At 32.1% G+C, this 18,257-nt stretch overlaps 1 protein-coding gene and 3 non-coding genes across 4 annotated transcripts in view; 3 read left to right on the top strand and 1 right to left on the bottom strand.

Annotated features, from left to right (window-relative positions):
- Positions 1 to 18,257, bottom strand: part of LOC143190836 (uncharacterized) — a 419,968-nt gene that overhangs the window by 150,312 nt on the left and 251,399 nt on the right. The gene's annotated exons all lie outside the window — the stretch shown is intronic.
- Positions 142 to 214, top strand: TRNAV-UAC (transfer RNA valine (anticodon UAC)). Its single transcript has one exon. It is a non-coding gene; the product is annotated as a tRNA-Val (tRNA).
- Positions 6,413 to 6,485, top strand: TRNAV-UAC (transfer RNA valine (anticodon UAC)). Its single transcript has one exon. It is a non-coding gene; the product is annotated as a tRNA-Val (tRNA).
- TRNAV-UAC (transfer RNA valine (anticodon UAC)) lies at positions 8,720 to 8,792 on the top strand. Its single transcript has one exon. It is a non-coding gene; the product is annotated as a tRNA-Val (tRNA).

The raw sequence follows: 18,257 nt of genomic DNA, 5'->3' as shown, positions 1-18,257 counted from the left end.
ATATGGTTAGAATTGAGAAAACAGGACACGAAGAATGTACTTCGTGAATGTACTAAGTCGTCGTGAATGAAAATTATAAATATTTATTCCAAATAAGGTCAGCTATAGATCGAGAAAGTAACATAAAAAAAATTCACAATAGGTTCCGTAGTGTAGCGGTTATCACGTCTGCTTTACACGCAGAAGGTCCCCGGTTCGATCCCGGGCGGAACCAATTTTTTTAACTAATTAATAATTTTTAAAATTGAATTTCAACATCGTTGATCTGCCAATATTTTTATCCGATATCCTATATAATATATCTAACAAGATAATTAACATGATTGAAATAATGTTGAAACTTCTTATAAAGTAAAGCTATCAAAGTCATATGATCACCACTTAACGTCTCATACAACGAAAATTCAAACTCAATGGTTCAACCATTGTCTTTTTTATGAATTCGGGCCGGCTATCTGGCGCGAAATTATACCGAAAGAAATATGAAAACTGATTTTGTAGCGAACGACCCTCGTTCGATCTCGGTGGAGCAGTTAAACTTTTTGATGAGTTTTAGGCAGTATGAAGCAAAACGAAATTAAAATCCATTCTCTTTGTTAAGCTAATAATCACCTAATTTAAGAATGATATCAAGGCAGGAACGGTTTCATTCACAACCCTTCCCTAGCAATTTGCATTAAAATTATAATCAATGTTGAGAATAAAGAAAATAATCTAGCTAAAATAGGAAAAAGAAAAACAATGACGTTATTCATGTGGGCTGGGAAATAACAAGTGAAATAGTCTATAGACAGATCATCTAATAAAAGACCCATGAATATAATATTTATATAATCTACCATTTTTTTACATTTTGTTGCACCCATTTTACTATAAATGGTTTACTTAGTGGATATTTCTAACATTGACTCTAAATTACAGTCAACGTGCTTGCCGTTAAATTTACCAGAATACTGAATAACTAAACCAGGATTACTAAATAACTAAATTAAGCTTTTTCCAGATATTTATTAATTTCACAAGGTGACTTTCGGTCATAATAAAGGCAAATTTAACCTGATTGTTTATATAAGCAGCACGTTGACAAAATTATAATTTTAAACAATATCACTAACGAATGTTAACTGCAAACCAATCTTAATGAAATGCGCATCTTGACTTTAAACCAATTACCATACATTTAGGCCATATTTTCACATGGTCTGAAATATTATGACCCCATATTTTAGGTTATCCATAAAATGTTTTTCCACTCAATTATTTTAAAAAGAGACTAACAAATGTGTCTCAATAAAGTTGTGTTCTCACAATGTCAAGCCCCATAATGTAGACAAACAATTTTAGACTTTTTTCCAATTTTACCTTTTCTGCTAGTTTCAGACGAGTGGGTGTCTGTGAAGAAAAAGGAAAATGTTAGTAAAATGTAAAAGACGACCGGAAAAGAACCGCTTCTAACTATTTGTCTAGTTGAGGTGTTTCGTTAACAGCCGAACAGCGTGGCACTCATGTACGTCCATGAATAAGGCCTTTAAATTTACGAGAACGTTTACGTGTACGCTACATTTTACTAAAGGTTAACTTGCCCCGAGTCTCCGATGTATTAAAGTGTCAAGTTCGTCGCCTTTCTGAAATATATTTTCTCTACCAGCAGCCTTGGAAACGGAGAAGCGGACCCACCCGATGGGATGGTAAGGCACCAGCTGAAACATTGCCGGTAGTAGGGTGCCATCCCCGAGCGTTTATAATAAAATTAACGTAACCGAATTCAAATTAAAGCGTGTCCTAATTTTGAAAAACAGCTAAAATTCACTAAATATGTGTTAAGAAAATAGAATTAGAAATAATGGTAAATATAATAAGAATAAAAAATGTTATAAACTCAAACTATCACAATCTCTTTCAATCTTTCAATTCAAATTATAAGGGTCTATATAATTATTGGGAATAGAAATATTGGTACAAGTCTACAGAAATTTTATTTTAAATATGTTCAAGAATCAATAGCTATTGACAATATTGCAATACTGATTACGATCACTCCCTTCATACTTTTGAAGCCTTCACATAACTGTTTTAGGAATACCACCAGAATTAGATTTAACAACGGTATCAATTTCTTCTTCTAACTTGAATCTTTTTGAAACAACAAATCTCAGATTTATTGTTTGAAAGGAGAATATTTTGTAACTGAATTTTTTTAAATACATTCTTATCACTGTCCCACTAGAGCGATCCAGTTTTTAACATAACATTTAGCGATAATTGTTTCCTCTTTTTATAATTTTACTTAATGCTATGCTTTCAAAAACTACTACACACCTTCTTTATAGTTCTTTTCGTTATCTTTATGTGTCTATGTTATCTTCTGCCAAAAAACACATTCTGTTTTTTGTAAATCTGTCAGATGATGTATCAATTGTGTAATTCATTGAAACTAATATTTTGTTAGCAGCAGTTAAAAAACAATATGTTGTTTAATTAGGTTATTTAGATTTTTCTATGCTAAGAAAAAATAACTTAATCCACGTAAATACATGAATATTGTTTAATATAAAATAAGAGGAATATATAGGCAGCATTACAGAAAAATAATACGTCTGTAACCATTTTAGAAAGTAACAGCATTAATTAGTTGTATTTTTTACTAACTTCGTTAAAACGGAATTAAGTTTTAGACATAAGAAAAAATAGCAAATCAGTAAACGTCATTATATTTAGACATACAAAAGGATATCAGTAAGTAAAAACGCTTCTATCAGCGAAGTCTACTTTCATCTATATAGCATCAAGCGTATGAATAAGGCAAAATATCGAGAAAAAAACCTCAAACAGAATAAAAAGCAAACCATCAAATTATATCGAATCTGGTCGAAAGTCGACGCACACGACAGACAACAATGATACATTATTTATTTTTCATATCCATTTTCCTGAAAAAGTTACGAGCCCGAGAAGAGAGAAAAAATGATACGGTTCACGAAATGGCATTTGGCCCGTTCGCGCAAAATTAGATCGAGTCCACGATACATCGCAGGAATCACCGTTTGCCACCTACGTGCGAGATGCGGCGTCGAGAGCACCGCCACCACGACACGGCGTGGGTGCCCCCGGGCGCTCTTCTGCACGGCGTGCGTTTCCTGCGGTCGACGGTCATCGCGGGGAAGCAGTGCCGATGCCAGCGGCCCAGCAGGAGTACGGAGGAACGCGGCTGGCAACTCTCTATTGATTTTTGCGGCCCGCTAAGGGCCGGAGTATAATCCAAGCTTGAGGGCGGGAACCGTACGCACGACGTAAATCCGTAAAACCCATTAAATTAAACATTGGTGTCTGGTATTCGATGGGTATTTCGCTGTTGCGCTTGGTTAAAGTCGTGACGGGAAAAGCAAATATATGAAGAACAAATCATTTAATTTCTATTATTTTTGGATACAGTATAAATAGATTTCCTGAAATATCTCTAAGAGTTAAAGTTACTAATCAATTATTTAAAACAATGGAAAATTCATAATAAGAATTAAATAGTCTTAAGCAGCCCAATTATTTAAAACAGCAATGGCGAATTAATGTTATATATTTCAACCCACTATCCTACTTGAGAAAAAGATGTATATATACATTATGAGAGACCAACTATCTTGTAACATAATTTTATAGATTTCAAGATTATTTTAATACAGTACAAACTATGACACAAGAAAACAGTTAAAATTGAAAGAGGTAATGTTTTCGTATAGTCCTTTCAATAAAACGGCTAATTCACGTCATCAATGTCGTCGAATGTATTGCCAAATTCAATTTGTAAAGACATAAAATTCGTTTTAAAATAAGGGCGGAATTTTCCTTCTGATTTTACTAATTCGCATTACTCTAGTAAAAAAAAAGATAGAATGAAGTCTGATGCGTCCGAACATGTAACCGAATAGATATGTAAAATTCGATGTCTGTTGGTACTAATCGATACCGTTGTCATATGTATGCAAAATTCTTCAGAATATTAATGGTAATACTCGTAATCAGAGGTTATAAACGCTTTTTTGCGCTTGTTTTGATAAAATTTGTGATACTTCTAATTAAAAATGTCAAAGCCATTAAATAGTATGAGTCAGGAACCGATTGCGTCTTTAATCAGTTACTTCGAAGAAGAACATAGGTAGGAGGGGTGGGGGGATCTCTTGCCAGTAAAATTCACCAGAGGCAAGTATCCCAGTTTTATTGGAAGTATTCTTTAGCGTATTGGAGCACTTAATATTAATATAAGCATAGAGGGTGAGTGAATACAAAGAGCGGCACAAAACAAAGCTGGTGACGAATCAAGATCAGTTTGATGTTAGCTCTATGTGACGTTAAATTTATGAAATGCATAAAAACAGTATTTTTTTAGTAATTTTTTCCAGATAAATATTATTTAACAAAATTATTTCACAGAAAACTGTTAGTCTGTGAAGTATCTTTATAAAACTTAGGGGTTACAATATAAAGCTCTTTGAGCGCATACCTTAGTAAGTCAAGTCAGTCATCCTTTTATAACATGTTAATTGAAAAGTCCTCGGTCTACCATAGTAAAACACATTTTTTCGCAAATTTGTTTTTTTATTCAACATAATTCCCTTCAAGGTTGATACACTGATTATAGCGACCCACCAACTTTTCGATGCCATTTTTGTAGTGCCAGAGTTTCGTGATCATCTCTTCATTCGACGAAAATTTCTTCCCAGCGAGCATTCTTTAAGATCTGATAAAAGGAAATAGTCGCCGGGAGCCAGATCTGGAGAATACGGTGGATATATGCGGTGGAATACATGGATTCTTGACACGGTGCATTGCCTTGGTGAAGTAGCACTTTGTTTTTCATCAAATGCGGCCGTTTTTCGGCAATTTCGTCCTTCAAACCGTTCAATCAACGCTATGTAATAGTTTCTGTTGATGGTCCTTCCTTTTTAAAGGTAGTCAATGAAAATTATTCCATTCCCATCCCAAAATACAGACGCCTTGCCAGCCGACTGTTGCGTTTTCCCACGCTTTGAAGCGGATTCATCGTGTGCAGTCCACGCAGATGAATGTCGATTGGACTTCGGAGTGAAATGATGGAGTTACGTTTCATCCATTGCCACAGATCGACGCAAAAACTTGGGTTTAATAGACTTCATCATCTTCAAACACTGCTCCGAATCATCAACTCGTCGTTACTTTTGGTTAAAAATGGGCTCGCGCGGCACCCACTTTACACAGAGCTTTCTCACACCCAAATATCCGTGAATGATATAATGTACACGTTCAGTTGATATCTTTAGAGTGTCTGTTATTTCATTTCAATTCACTGAAATTCTTCAATTTCAATTTACGGACATTGAAAATCATTTTGTAGATTTTTAATTGTTTTCGTCGGTAATAACCTCTTTTGGGCGTCCACTGCGTTCACCGCCTCCGGTGCTTATTTAACCACGTCTAAACTTAGCATACCAATCCTTGATGGTTGATTTTCCTGGGGCAGTGTCCAGAAACTCGGCATCAAGCCAAGTTTTTACTTCAACTGTATTTTTCACTTCAAAAAGCAATATTTTATCAACATTCGTTTTTATCCATTTTTTTCAAAATAACAACAGTTGCTCAAGTTGCAAAAGTGTCTCTCAAAATGCTATAATTCACAAACTAATGATCCGACAGCTGTCAAATTTATACACGCACCTTTTGAGGGTTAGAGCTAACTAAAAAACATATGGATTTAATTCTATTAGCCCATCTATGTGCCAGTTCGGGGAATTTTCAATTGACCTGTTACATTATTAGGAAATATTGGATTTACCATCCATCGTTTGGTTTAGGCGTGCCACCATCCACTGCCCAAGCCTCGTTACCAGGTAACACCGCTGCCATCCGTTTTATCTATTTTGTATTTTCTATATTTTTTTTATCTTGCCAATAAATAACGGTCACATAATGTAAACACCACTATATCATTTTGTTTTACCTCCATTCACCGAGCCATATCAATATCGCTATTTTTAATATTACTTGTCTTAAACAATATATATATTTCTCATTACACAGAAAAAGATTCAACCTGATGATATTATTTAATCTAATACAAATGCTTTAAAATTATAAATTAATATATAATATAATAACTAAATTATAATAAACTGAAAGTTATTTAAAATTTAATAAGCATTTTAGAAAATTATTATGATATTATCGTACGTAATATATATTTTATGTAAAATCTAACATTTTGAATGAAAGAAAGACATTATGTTACTGGTAAAAGTAAAAGTTGTCGGTCAATATTATTCTATTATAAATAAAACGAGGTTAAATGTATGATACTAATACGCGATAAATATTGTATGAAATGTAAATTATCGCTTTCTATTTCTAGATATTTTCAGTAAAAGCTAAATATATAAAAATCAATGGTTCCGTAGTGTAGTGGTTATCACGTCTGCTTTACACGCAGAAGGTCCCCGGTTCGATCCCGGGCGGAACCACATTACTTTTAAATAATTAAATAACTTCATTTTGGCATTGAGGCTATTGAATATCGATATCAAATTAAATTGCAGACACAAGTCAATTATTAGTGACGACTACAAGAACCGAGTATAAATATTCGACACCATCAATATTTAATAATTTAAAGAAGTGTGCCAAAAATAAGTACATTTTCATAAAAAATTATTGTAGAAAGTTATGAGAACTTTTAAATGAAACATGGAAATAAACCAATTCAGATTAAAATAGTATACAAATGAACAAAAAATAAATGTTATATAAATATGCGTTTCCTTCACATTTACTTAACTGTTGCATTAAATATATTTTACCAACTAAAATATAAAGAGATCAAGATTATCTGCCTGTCTAAGGGCTAGAGAATTCTTACCTAAACTTACTGAAAATATAGATACTTTTTTATTAGAAAGATATAGGCTTTTAGTTTTATTTTAATTTGCACACATTTCATTTTATTTCGTTTTTATCATTTTCGTTCTTAATCTAACCTTACTCCCTATAGTAACAATATTCCTATATTAATTAACATTGCTGTTCTTTTCTGTTAAATACACTTCACTACTGTATACAAGATAAAATAATTTGAACACTTTGAGTATATCGCCGCTCGAGTGCTGCAATACTACATCCACAAGAGTGCAATACAACAGCTTATTATTTATTATTATGTCCAGATAGTTGATGTGTTCTTCTAACTAAACAATATATTTTATTAAATTCCAAATCCGGTTCATTGATTTTCGTTTTAATGTGATCCCATTACCTTTACGTACTGTATGTTTAACCTATTTATGAATTGATGAACATTCTAATGCAATGGGGAGATTCAAAATAAAAATAATTCAGTATATTTTATTTTCAATAGAATATGATCATTAATAAGGATTATTGAATTAATAAAAACATAAATAAGATGCAGGAAAAAATAAGTACTCTAAAATTGATTCTGTGCAGTGAACATATAAAATTTATTGTTCTACTTTTATTATGTAAAATGTAGCAGAGTAAATGATTTATATCAATCTATAAATAAAACTGTTTAAAAAAACTTTCAAAGCTTCAGCTATCCAGTGTCACTGATACTATGAGATTAAATAATTTTTCTATACGGCTATATTTCTAAAAGGCATATAAAACTTGTGCCCACGTATTTTGTTTAAAATCAACATCAACACTTCTGTCTGAATCCAATAAATTGTATAAAAAATGAATATAATAAATAGTAACAATTTAACAATTTCAACATAAAATATATTCAATAGAGTTATTGAAAAGAAACCAAGAAGCTTAAATTTAAAGAAATAGTTTAAGTTACTAAGAAGTAACTTTGTGAAAATACTTCATGATTTAAAAATGTTCGAATAATGACCGCGTTGTGCAGATTGTATTAAACCGACTGGGGGTGTGACAATGCCCAGGATAGTCCAGAAATTTGCCTGTGGCGGAGCACGCACTTGCTGTTGCTCCTTCGTAGCTACCCAGACATGCAAATTTTCCAGGAATCCAAATTTTCCTATTTGAATATCAACGAAAAGGAAAATTACGCCATTCCATTAGCCTGCCTCAATTTCGTTTTCTTGGTAAAGCAGGAAAACCTAAGTTAAATTAGGCCAATTATTGTTGGAAATATCTCAACGTACGTAATACGCTCGATTTTGAAATATAACCGGCCATTACGTAATAACCATCCAATTAACAGTCTTTACAGCAATTGACCAATTTTATATCGTTGACTTAATATTATGCATATATAATACTTATCTTTTAATTTCTAACAAATGTAATTTTTCTGCGTTAATTGAACGCATCGTTATGAAATACTATAACATATATGATATATAATAAATATGGCATATATTACATCAAAAAATCACCGGTAATATGTAAAGTAGTCTTAACGTATACATGAAGTTAATATTTAAATTGAAAATATCAAAAACACGAGTTTTGTTACGTCAATATGTCATTTAAATTACTACCATTACTAAAATAATTGATAATCAATGAGAATAAATCATAAAAGAGAAAATCTTATATCTAAAAATATATAATAAATATTTGATTTGATAAAAAATTATGATTTGAAATTATGTCTAGAATTAAATAAAATTAATGAATAATGAATATTTTATATTATTTTAACTATTTTATTATTAAAAGTGAAATATTATTCAGTTTATTAGAAGTCTCTAATAAACATACAACGATCGGTTCCGTAGTGTAGCGGTTATCACGTCTGCTTTACACGCAGAAGGTCCCCGGTTCGATCCCGGGCGGAACCACACTTTTTTTATTTAATTTAAAATAATTTTAATACGAATGATAAACTAATTATAATTATATTTTACTATTATAATAGTATAATTGTATAATATAAAAATAATTTAACACAGTTATATTAAACTAATAATATTTTAATTTCTTTAGATGTTACATTCTTTGTTGTATCGAAGTCATAGATATTCAATAATTTTAAAATAACTCAGTCAAAACTAGAAAATAATTTAGTCTAAAACCTACCTCTTGTCACCCTAGACTAACAGAAAAACGAATTGGTTGCAATAAGTAAAAACATTTTCTAGCATGATCATCACACATTAATTACCGTTTTCTCCAATATCTCTAATATCTCAATTTGTCATTTTTTACTTTATTATTGCTATAGATTGCTATGTATTAGTACACGAAACATATTTAGTACTGAAGATTCGACTGGGACTATGTTAGAATGAAATTGAAGCCTATGAGTTCCCTGAAATCCGCATAGACAATACATTCATTGAATTAATTAAGTGAATTCTTAGTATCCCAAGCAAAAATATTGAAATTGAATTTCAAGGTAAGTTCATAAGTGAATCGTTAAATTATTATTAACGATTAAAAAAATTATATTACCAGTAACTATTTTTGGCAAAATTAATTAAACCAAAAAAAAGCATGAACAATTGAAGGAGTAACGATCTAAAAGAACTGTTTAATACTCTCAAGAAGTAAAATGATTTATCTACAGATACCAGCGGTAAAACCCAATCAGGACGTTCGTTATAAAAGTTCCTTCTTTGGAAAGCTACCCATTTTTTGTCGATCCTTGAAGCAATCCAAAATAATGCTTTAAGTTTGACCATTGGAGTAAAAATCTAATTGATATTAATCTTCAATGGCTGTATTAAAGTATAAAAGCGTTGTATGTTAGGTAGCCTAATCATAACTAAACATAGGCCTGGTATCACAAACGATTTTTGTCAAGTATCAGTTAGGGTCATTAGATCAGCTGATGGAGTGGGGTTTAGTGGGTAGCCCAGAAGCAGTCTCCACATAACCAGTCCAACTCTGCTTATTCCTGCGGGTCTTCCCGAACCGCAAAAACCCAAAAAAAAACAGACACTAACCGTCCCAAATTCACTGAAGTGGTGGATAATATGGATATTAATGCATAAGATCTTTAGATTTGCACATATGCCGATTCGTTGAGCTCCATACGGTCAAGAACGCTTGCCTTAAACATTCTCATCTGTATTTATATTTACAATAAGCTCATCAGTTACGTATTCATATAAAGATGAGAATAGATACTTAGGGAGATAACTTCGAATGGTAGCGAATTCCCTTCCGACCCGTATTTCAAAATCAAATTCTCCATCAACTAACCTAAACTAAATTATCTGATTCAACTGAAGTGGGACTTGCCGGAAAATACTAGGCTATGGCCTATTAACCGATATATTTTATCTCATTAATAATGTCCCCTAATATACATAAACAGGTTGTAGACACAAACTTGTTAACAGCTTTATGGTTAGCTATTGGCAGTTCTCATATTATTATCTAATGGTGGGTTATAACCATTCTCTAACTAATGGAATCTGGAACTGTTTGACATGTGATTTGTCCGGCTACACGAAGCCTCTCTCTATGAAATTAAACCTGCGAGTTAATCTGTTTTTATATTTATAAATTCCGCATATTATTTAATATATTATTTACTAATTTATTGTTACTCTATCTGTATTTGTTTAGCCACTTTATGAATACTTTGTTACCACTTAATCATCAATACGAAAATATATGCATGTCCTTTTATTTATTTGATCGTTTTTGATTCTGCTTTTTAGAACAAATTTGCGCTCTAACACTAGAGAAGAAACACTAAAAAAGAACAAGGAAGGTGGGTCTTTAGCCAAAAAAGGGAGGTACAGTACCGATAGAGTCATGGGGTTCCTGATGTTGACTCAATTCTTATTGGACTGGGATTCCATGAGATTGATCCATAAATTTATTGATCCATAATCAATAATCACTAAACATCAGTCGCTCGAGCAAACCACTAATTATTAATTCAGTTTTATTTACAAACAGCACCTGACGACTTTCAATTCGCACATCAGAATTCAAGTGGTAATTGTAAAAGTATAAAGTGTTAAAAAAGAAATGTCGAAAATGAAGAAAGAAAAGAAGATAAGAGGCTGAACAATAAATCAATTAATGTTTATAAGAAATAACTGAGGATTACAAGAAGATTTCTTGATGGAATCAGACCCCATTAATTTCGCTAAATTCTGACCAGTTGTTCAGGATTTCATTTCACACTTATAACAATTTCGGGCGATGCAAAATTATAGTCTCTAGGATTGAAAAACTGTAAATACTACTTGTTCATACTTTTAAAGTTTAGAGATTTTTAATTAAAACCGGCTGAGAAGTCTCTGATTTTAATTATTATGCTTTTATTAATGAACTTAATAGAATATCTTTTTATTTTAAATTGACACTTTTATGCCAAAGTTTCAAGCAGTTTGCAAAATTTGATTAAAAAACCTAACACTTCAACATCGTAATTAAAATAAAAAAATTATTTAAATTAAAATGCATGTAAAAATAGTTCAGTTGTCAAGAGAAACAATTGGTTGAATTGATATTATAGATAAATTATCTCCTAAATTAATAAATATAAGGCAAATTAACATTTTTAAGTTATTCTAGATATAAAGTTAGTCATTCTAAAGATATTCTTATCGTATAAAAATATATTCTGCTGAATAATTTTTGTTTTTATTTTCAATAAAAGATATTTAATTTTAAAGATATTTCTATCAAATCGATATTGATATCTTTATTATTACTATGGGATGTCATTAAGAAATACAACAAAAATAATTTACCATTATCAATTACAAATAAATAATATATCATCAATATATCATCATCAATATTTTAGTTCACAGTCATTTTATTTTAATATTCAGATATTAGTTAAAGATTTGCATTAAACACCGCTAAAGCAAATTATTTCAGATAAATATTACTACTACAAATTAAATACTATGGTTTGAAACTCATCAGTAAATAATATGACATTTCACACCGAAATAATTCAACCATTCCGATTAAATGAACTAATAAAGTCACGATTTATTTCGACAACATTATGAGATAATTTGTAGCTTATCGATTACGTGATTGAGGGTGATCAGGAGCTATTATGTAAATAAAACTAAATGAAAGATTAATGGTTTATGATGTTTATTGATTATTGATATGGATCAAAATTCCAGGGAATCCCAACCCAATAAGAATTGATTCAAACTTGAAGTAACTCAAAGAATTGATTGGTCCTCGTTAAACCACTACAATTCTTCGCCTTCAGACTGAGACTCTTCAGACTCTTCATGGCGAAGACTTCAAGACTTCGCCATGAAGAAAAAGCACAAGGTCTGCGCGGTCTTTTTAGACCTAACAAAAGCCTGTGACAAAGTTTGGCACAATGACCTAATACACAAAGCCATCGAAGCAGGTTTACTCGAAGACGTGATAATTTTACTGCGTTCCTTTTTGTCGGATAGATCCTTTCAAGTAAAGATCGGTACTACACTCTCCATTCCTAAATCAGTCAAAGCAGTAGTCCCCCAAGGGTCCCCATTAGTCCCAGCATTATTCAACCTCTTCATGTCAGACATCCAAATACATCCAAATGAAGAAAGATGTTGAAAACGTCCAATACGTGGATGACACAGCTTTCTTCACCAGTTCCCGTTCTGTAGATGCCGCTCAGAGAAAATTTCAAATTCAATTAAATGCCACAGTCCACTGGTTAAATTTCTGGAGGTTGCAAATCAACCCCAAAAAACCCAGGGCATTTCACAATCAGAGAGACATCCGCGCCTACCAGCTGAGAGTGGAAAAAGTCTCAATCCCGTGGCAACAAAAAGCCACATATCTCGGCCTCATCTTTGACCGTAGATTCCTATAGTCATCACAGATAAATAAAGCAATCTCCAAAGGCTACGGTGTCACCATAATGCTTAACCCTCTCATCTGTCCCGTCATGTTATATGGATCTAACACTTAACAATTAAACATGTGTGTGGTATTATTCCATTCCATAGAAAAATTCCATTCCTTTTTGCTGATCCACAGAACATTTAAATATAACAATAATTCTACTTAGTTTAAAATTAAATCATAACCTGCATATAATGTATTATTATTTTAATAGCATTCAGTAATTATTTTTTTCCTTTTCTTTTTTAAAGTTAGTTCGTTAAGGAATTTATACATCTTCGTCCCGCTTATACTACCGTTGAAAAAATATAATCACATATAAAATGAACTGCCCCAGGCAATTATTTGCGCCATTTCCTCTCTCACCATTTATACAGGAAAGGATTCATACATCTTCGTCAGACATCACGAATTGAAGAAAAAACAGTCGAACCGTGCATTTTTTTACTATCGACTTACGACTGTTTTGCGACTCTCGACTGTTTCGACTATTTTCAGTCGATAGTTCTCAACGCTACTGCTAGCCATTGCTTTAAGGGATGGTTGCGCACATATATGTAGCAAAATTATTATTATCTTAGGGGTCCAGATGTTGATAGCATTTTACAGTTAATCTAGAGAGAAATACCTAAACTAAATCCAAATTTTAATCGAAAACCATAGTGTTAGAAGAAATCTACTGGAACAGTGTACGTACCCATTCGTAAATGTTACAATAAAGACTAATATCCAGTTCTTTCGAACGTTCATTTTGCCTATTCTTTTTTATGACTCCGAAACTTAGACACTTCAAGAAACTTAATCACAATCTGACATACGACATTCGAATCTTTGAAAAATGATACTTCAATTTTATAGTAAATTCTACCTTGCGCCATTGTCGTCAAGTGCCAGCTATGAATTCAAAAAGACCTCATTACTAGGCAACCTCCAAAAGTATAAACAGAAGTTAGAAGATCAAAGATAATAACCTTGTCACTGGATAATAACAATATGGGTCGTCCTATATTACATAAAATTACTCCTCAAATTTTCTAATCATATTCTAACAATTAGATAGAAAAAAACTAATACAAACACACCAGTTTGGGTTTATTAACAAGCACTCAACAATTGACCAGGTCGACAGAATAACAGATGTTATTGAAAAAGCCTACGAAAGTCAAAAAGTATACTCAGCTATATTCTTAGATGTAGCACAAGCCTTCGATAAGGTTTGGCACGAAGGCCTTGTTCATAAACTACAGAAAATGTTACCAAAACAACACACCGAACTGTTAAAATCATACATTATAACCAGAATGTTTAGAGTCAAACAAGAAGAAGCTTACTCTAAAATAAAAGAAGCTAAAGCAGGTGTACAACAAGGCACTGCACTGGGACCAACGCTTTATCTACTCTACACTTGTGATATACCACAAATGGAAAATATTACGATGGCTACATTTACTGATGATACTGCAATTTAGCTGTCGGAGACAATAGTGAAGAAGCCTCACAAAAATTACAACAGACAAGTGACAATATAAATAATTGGACACAAGCTTGGAAAATAAGAATTGATGAAAGTAAATCTGTACATGTGCAGTTCACCTATAAACAGACCGTACAAGCACCAATAATATGAAATAACACTATCATTCCATATAGTAACAACGCTAAATATCTCGGAATGAATCTCGATGCAAAACTTCGCTGGAAGGAACATATAAAGAAGAAAAGAAAAGAACTGGAATTGAAATATAAGCAAATGTACTGGCTAACTGGAAGAAAATCACAATTATCAGTACATAATAAATTGCTATTATATAAGCAAATATTGAAACTTATATGGACATACGGAGTTCAATTATGGGGATGTTCTGCAAAAAGTTACATAAATAAAATACAAATTTTTCAGAACAAAGTCCTGAGAGGTATTGTGGGTGCACCCAAATACTATAGGACTGATTACCTACATCGAGACCTTCAGATACCCAGAGTCAGTCAAGAAATCAAGAGAATTGCAAGGGGGCATGAGGAAAGACTCCATTCTCACACGAATAATTGAAATAGAATAATGAACTATTGGATACAACCAGAACAGGACACAGACTCAAAAGAATCAAACCATCTGATCTTGTGTAGTGTTGTGTAGTGAGGTACATATATTAAAAAATTCAGCAGTGACATGAATTAACATTATTTCACCAGAGACTGAGTTAGGGCCGATGGGTCCTCCTAATTATATACCTAGATTTTAGTTATCATAAAGACAAATTGTAAGTTAGACAGAAACGACTAGTAACAATGTATTAATTAAATAATAAAAAAAAATTATAACAATTCCATTCGATATTGTACATTTTATACATATTTTCCAAACAAAATTCAATATGTCAATATGAATAACAGATACGTTTCGTAAAATTAAAAATCTCTAACAATTCACATGCCACATGCGAGCACAATATTATACCAAGAAAAAAAACGTTTTCCCTTCATTCTACGCCTCGTCTCCAGCCCCGTACCCTTCGTCATCAGACAAAATGTAATCCGCGAATAAAAAATACACATTTCCTGCAGGCGTTTCGACTTCCATTCCCGTCCTGAATAGGACAAATTACGGATCGCTTGCAGATCCTCGTATCTCTGTCGCGCATATGAAAAGCTCTGTAATTCGAAGATGACGAAATCGCGAGGAGACTCGACGATAAATAATAATAGGAATCAGAGGTCGGTGCAGTAGGAAGATAGCGGGACTACGGTGGGCGTTCGCCTTAGTCGAGTTCACTTCTGAATGTTTATATCCTAATTTGCACGTTATTCGTTATTTACGTCTGGTGTGCGATGATGCTGTCGTCAACTAATTGATAATTTGATGAATATAACAATGAATGATGAATATCTAATATATAAAATTTTCGTGTCACACATATTTGGTAGGTCTGAGAATCGGTCGTAGTCTATATTTTGTACCCGTAAATGATACGGATGGTCCACCAGCTCAAACATTTATTTTTTATTTCTTGAACAATTTTTTTAAATTTTATCATGTAGCATTGAAAAATAGATACAACCCTAAATTTTCACCCTTCTGCCACCAACCCCTATTTTTTAATAGCGATATTAATAATTTAATAATGTTTAACTTTGGTCGATAACTGATCAATTATCACTTGATCAGAATTAAAAATAACGACGAAACTATTTGGCGCCACTTTGTTACGCCTTTTAGGTGATTTTGGACAAACACTTGCCGTCATTCCACGTTCAACGTACCCTGATGAGGTCAACGCCTGCTTAAAATCATCGCCACTGTGGTGTAATGTTGAAAAGTACAACTGAAAGTAAATATGCGCGATCAAATGATTCAAAATCCATCCGCAGCAAAATTTTGAAAACAACTGTTAGATATCGGCGATGGAAAAGTTACCATAGATGAAAATGGATGCATCAAATTACCGACCGATTTCTGCATAATCTTTAATTCGCAAGATGCTCTAATTGACCAGATATTTCCATAAAATATACATCTCAAGATACAAGAGTTATTGCCAAGGTACTTGGTGTCATACAAATCTATTGATACAGTTTGTGATGCCTCCGAAGCTGTGATTTATGGCATGCCACCGTATAATTTACAACTGAATGTTGGATCTCTGGTTATATTGCTTCGTAATTTGAATCCACCATGGCTATGCAAAACCACGCGATTGGTCATTAAAATTTAATGAAAAAATTGTGAAAGCCATCATTTTAAAAAGCAAGTTCCGCGGTGAAAATATATTACTGCCACGAATGTCTATTATATCCACAAATGTGCCAATTCAATTTAAACGTCTTCAATTTCCAATTATATTGACATTTGCAATAACTATCGATAAGTCTCAAGGCCCCGTGTTTTTCACATGGACAATTATACGTGGCATGCTCTCGAGTACGCAAGCCATACAATTTGTGTTAGCAATAGATAGGATAACAAAAAATATTGCACATTCTATTGCATTAAGGGATTGATATTGTTTTTAATGACATTGATATAATTAGTGATATCATAGTCACCCAGTCTCACATCCACACATCCCAGTCACGTCAGTAACCAGGCTGGGTAAGACCGGATGTCTTCTGGGATGATTTCTAAGTTGGTCACTCGCCAGTCTATGAGGACCGTGGTTCGGAGCCCACTTTAAACTCTCGGTCCAGTCCAGATAAACCCTCAATTAGTTAAAGGAGACTTTAAAATATGTATATAAAAATAAATAAATAAAATTCCTCCCAAATAATAAGCTTTGAATAAAAAAAAAGGGGGAAACATAGGGCACTGATGTAAAATCAGTAATATCTGAAGGTTATGTATTGATTGATATCTAATCCTACGATATGACGTTTTAAATTAGACAATTATTCACAATATATTACTTAATAAACTGTGTGTATTTTTTTCGGACATAAAAGGTTTATTTATAAATCCAATTTAGTAATGTTTTAATGATTTTTCGAACAGTCTAACACTACTCGCACTGTGATATCTCGAATGTTTCAGAGGATTGAAAAACTGTTTCTGACTAAAAATAGCTTCGAAATTACCCCTTATAATTTAGAAACACTTGAACGAGATTTTGACCTTATAGAACCTGAGGGCGTTAGATGTAATAGTCCTGCAATACCTCTAGATTTTTGCTTTTGTACGAGTTAATGATTTAAGACGTTAGGTGAAATGGACGTTTGAGCCACGGAATGATAAATCTACTCATCATCAACTACGGATTGTGCGAAAGTTAGTAAAGCATTTAGTACATTTACTATGGAGTAATTATACACAATATAAGTATAGGTATAAAGGGTATGGATGGTGGTTAAGATTATCAACTCGTGATGTAAATACAATACAACCCTGAACCTGATCTTAATTCAATAATTTCTATTAATTTTTTATTTTTCATTAAATTGATTAAAACATTACAATATATATATATATATATATATATATATATATATATATATATATATATATATTATATTCCTAATATTACGGAAATATAGCATAAATTATCAAAATTATCCATCGATAACCAAACAGGATGCTTAAATAATAATTAATAAGTTATCATTTTTATAAATTAACTATCAAATTTTTTTTACCCAAAAAATAATTTAAGTTTAGTGATATTTTAGTCTTAATATATACAGTATATACATTTTACCTCTTTGCCATACTACTTTAGTTTAATTTATTATACATCTAATTAATTTAATTGAATACATTTCAATTTTCTTTATTATTCAATAAAATTAAATAGTAAATAATCACCAATATTCTTAATTCAACCAGATTCGAATTCTAATATACAAAACATTTTTGAATCTAAATTTACATCTCCACTAACAACGTTATATAAACCAAAATTCTCATCAGGAAATATTTTGGAGGCTTTTGCACATTTCGCTTACTTTAATTAACGAGCTTTGACAAAACGTTAAGCTTC

This window comes from Rhynchophorus ferrugineus, unplaced genomic scaffold (assembly GCF_030347505.1).
Source record: "Rhynchophorus ferrugineus isolate W39M unplaced genomic scaffold, kcgeb_rfMv2 rfM2, whole genome shotgun sequence".
NCBI lineage: Eukaryota > Metazoa > Arthropoda > Insecta > Coleoptera > Curculionidae > Rhynchophorus > Rhynchophorus ferrugineus.
Note: the sequence above shows the minus strand (reverse complement) of the source record. Positions and strands in the feature narration are given on the sequence as shown.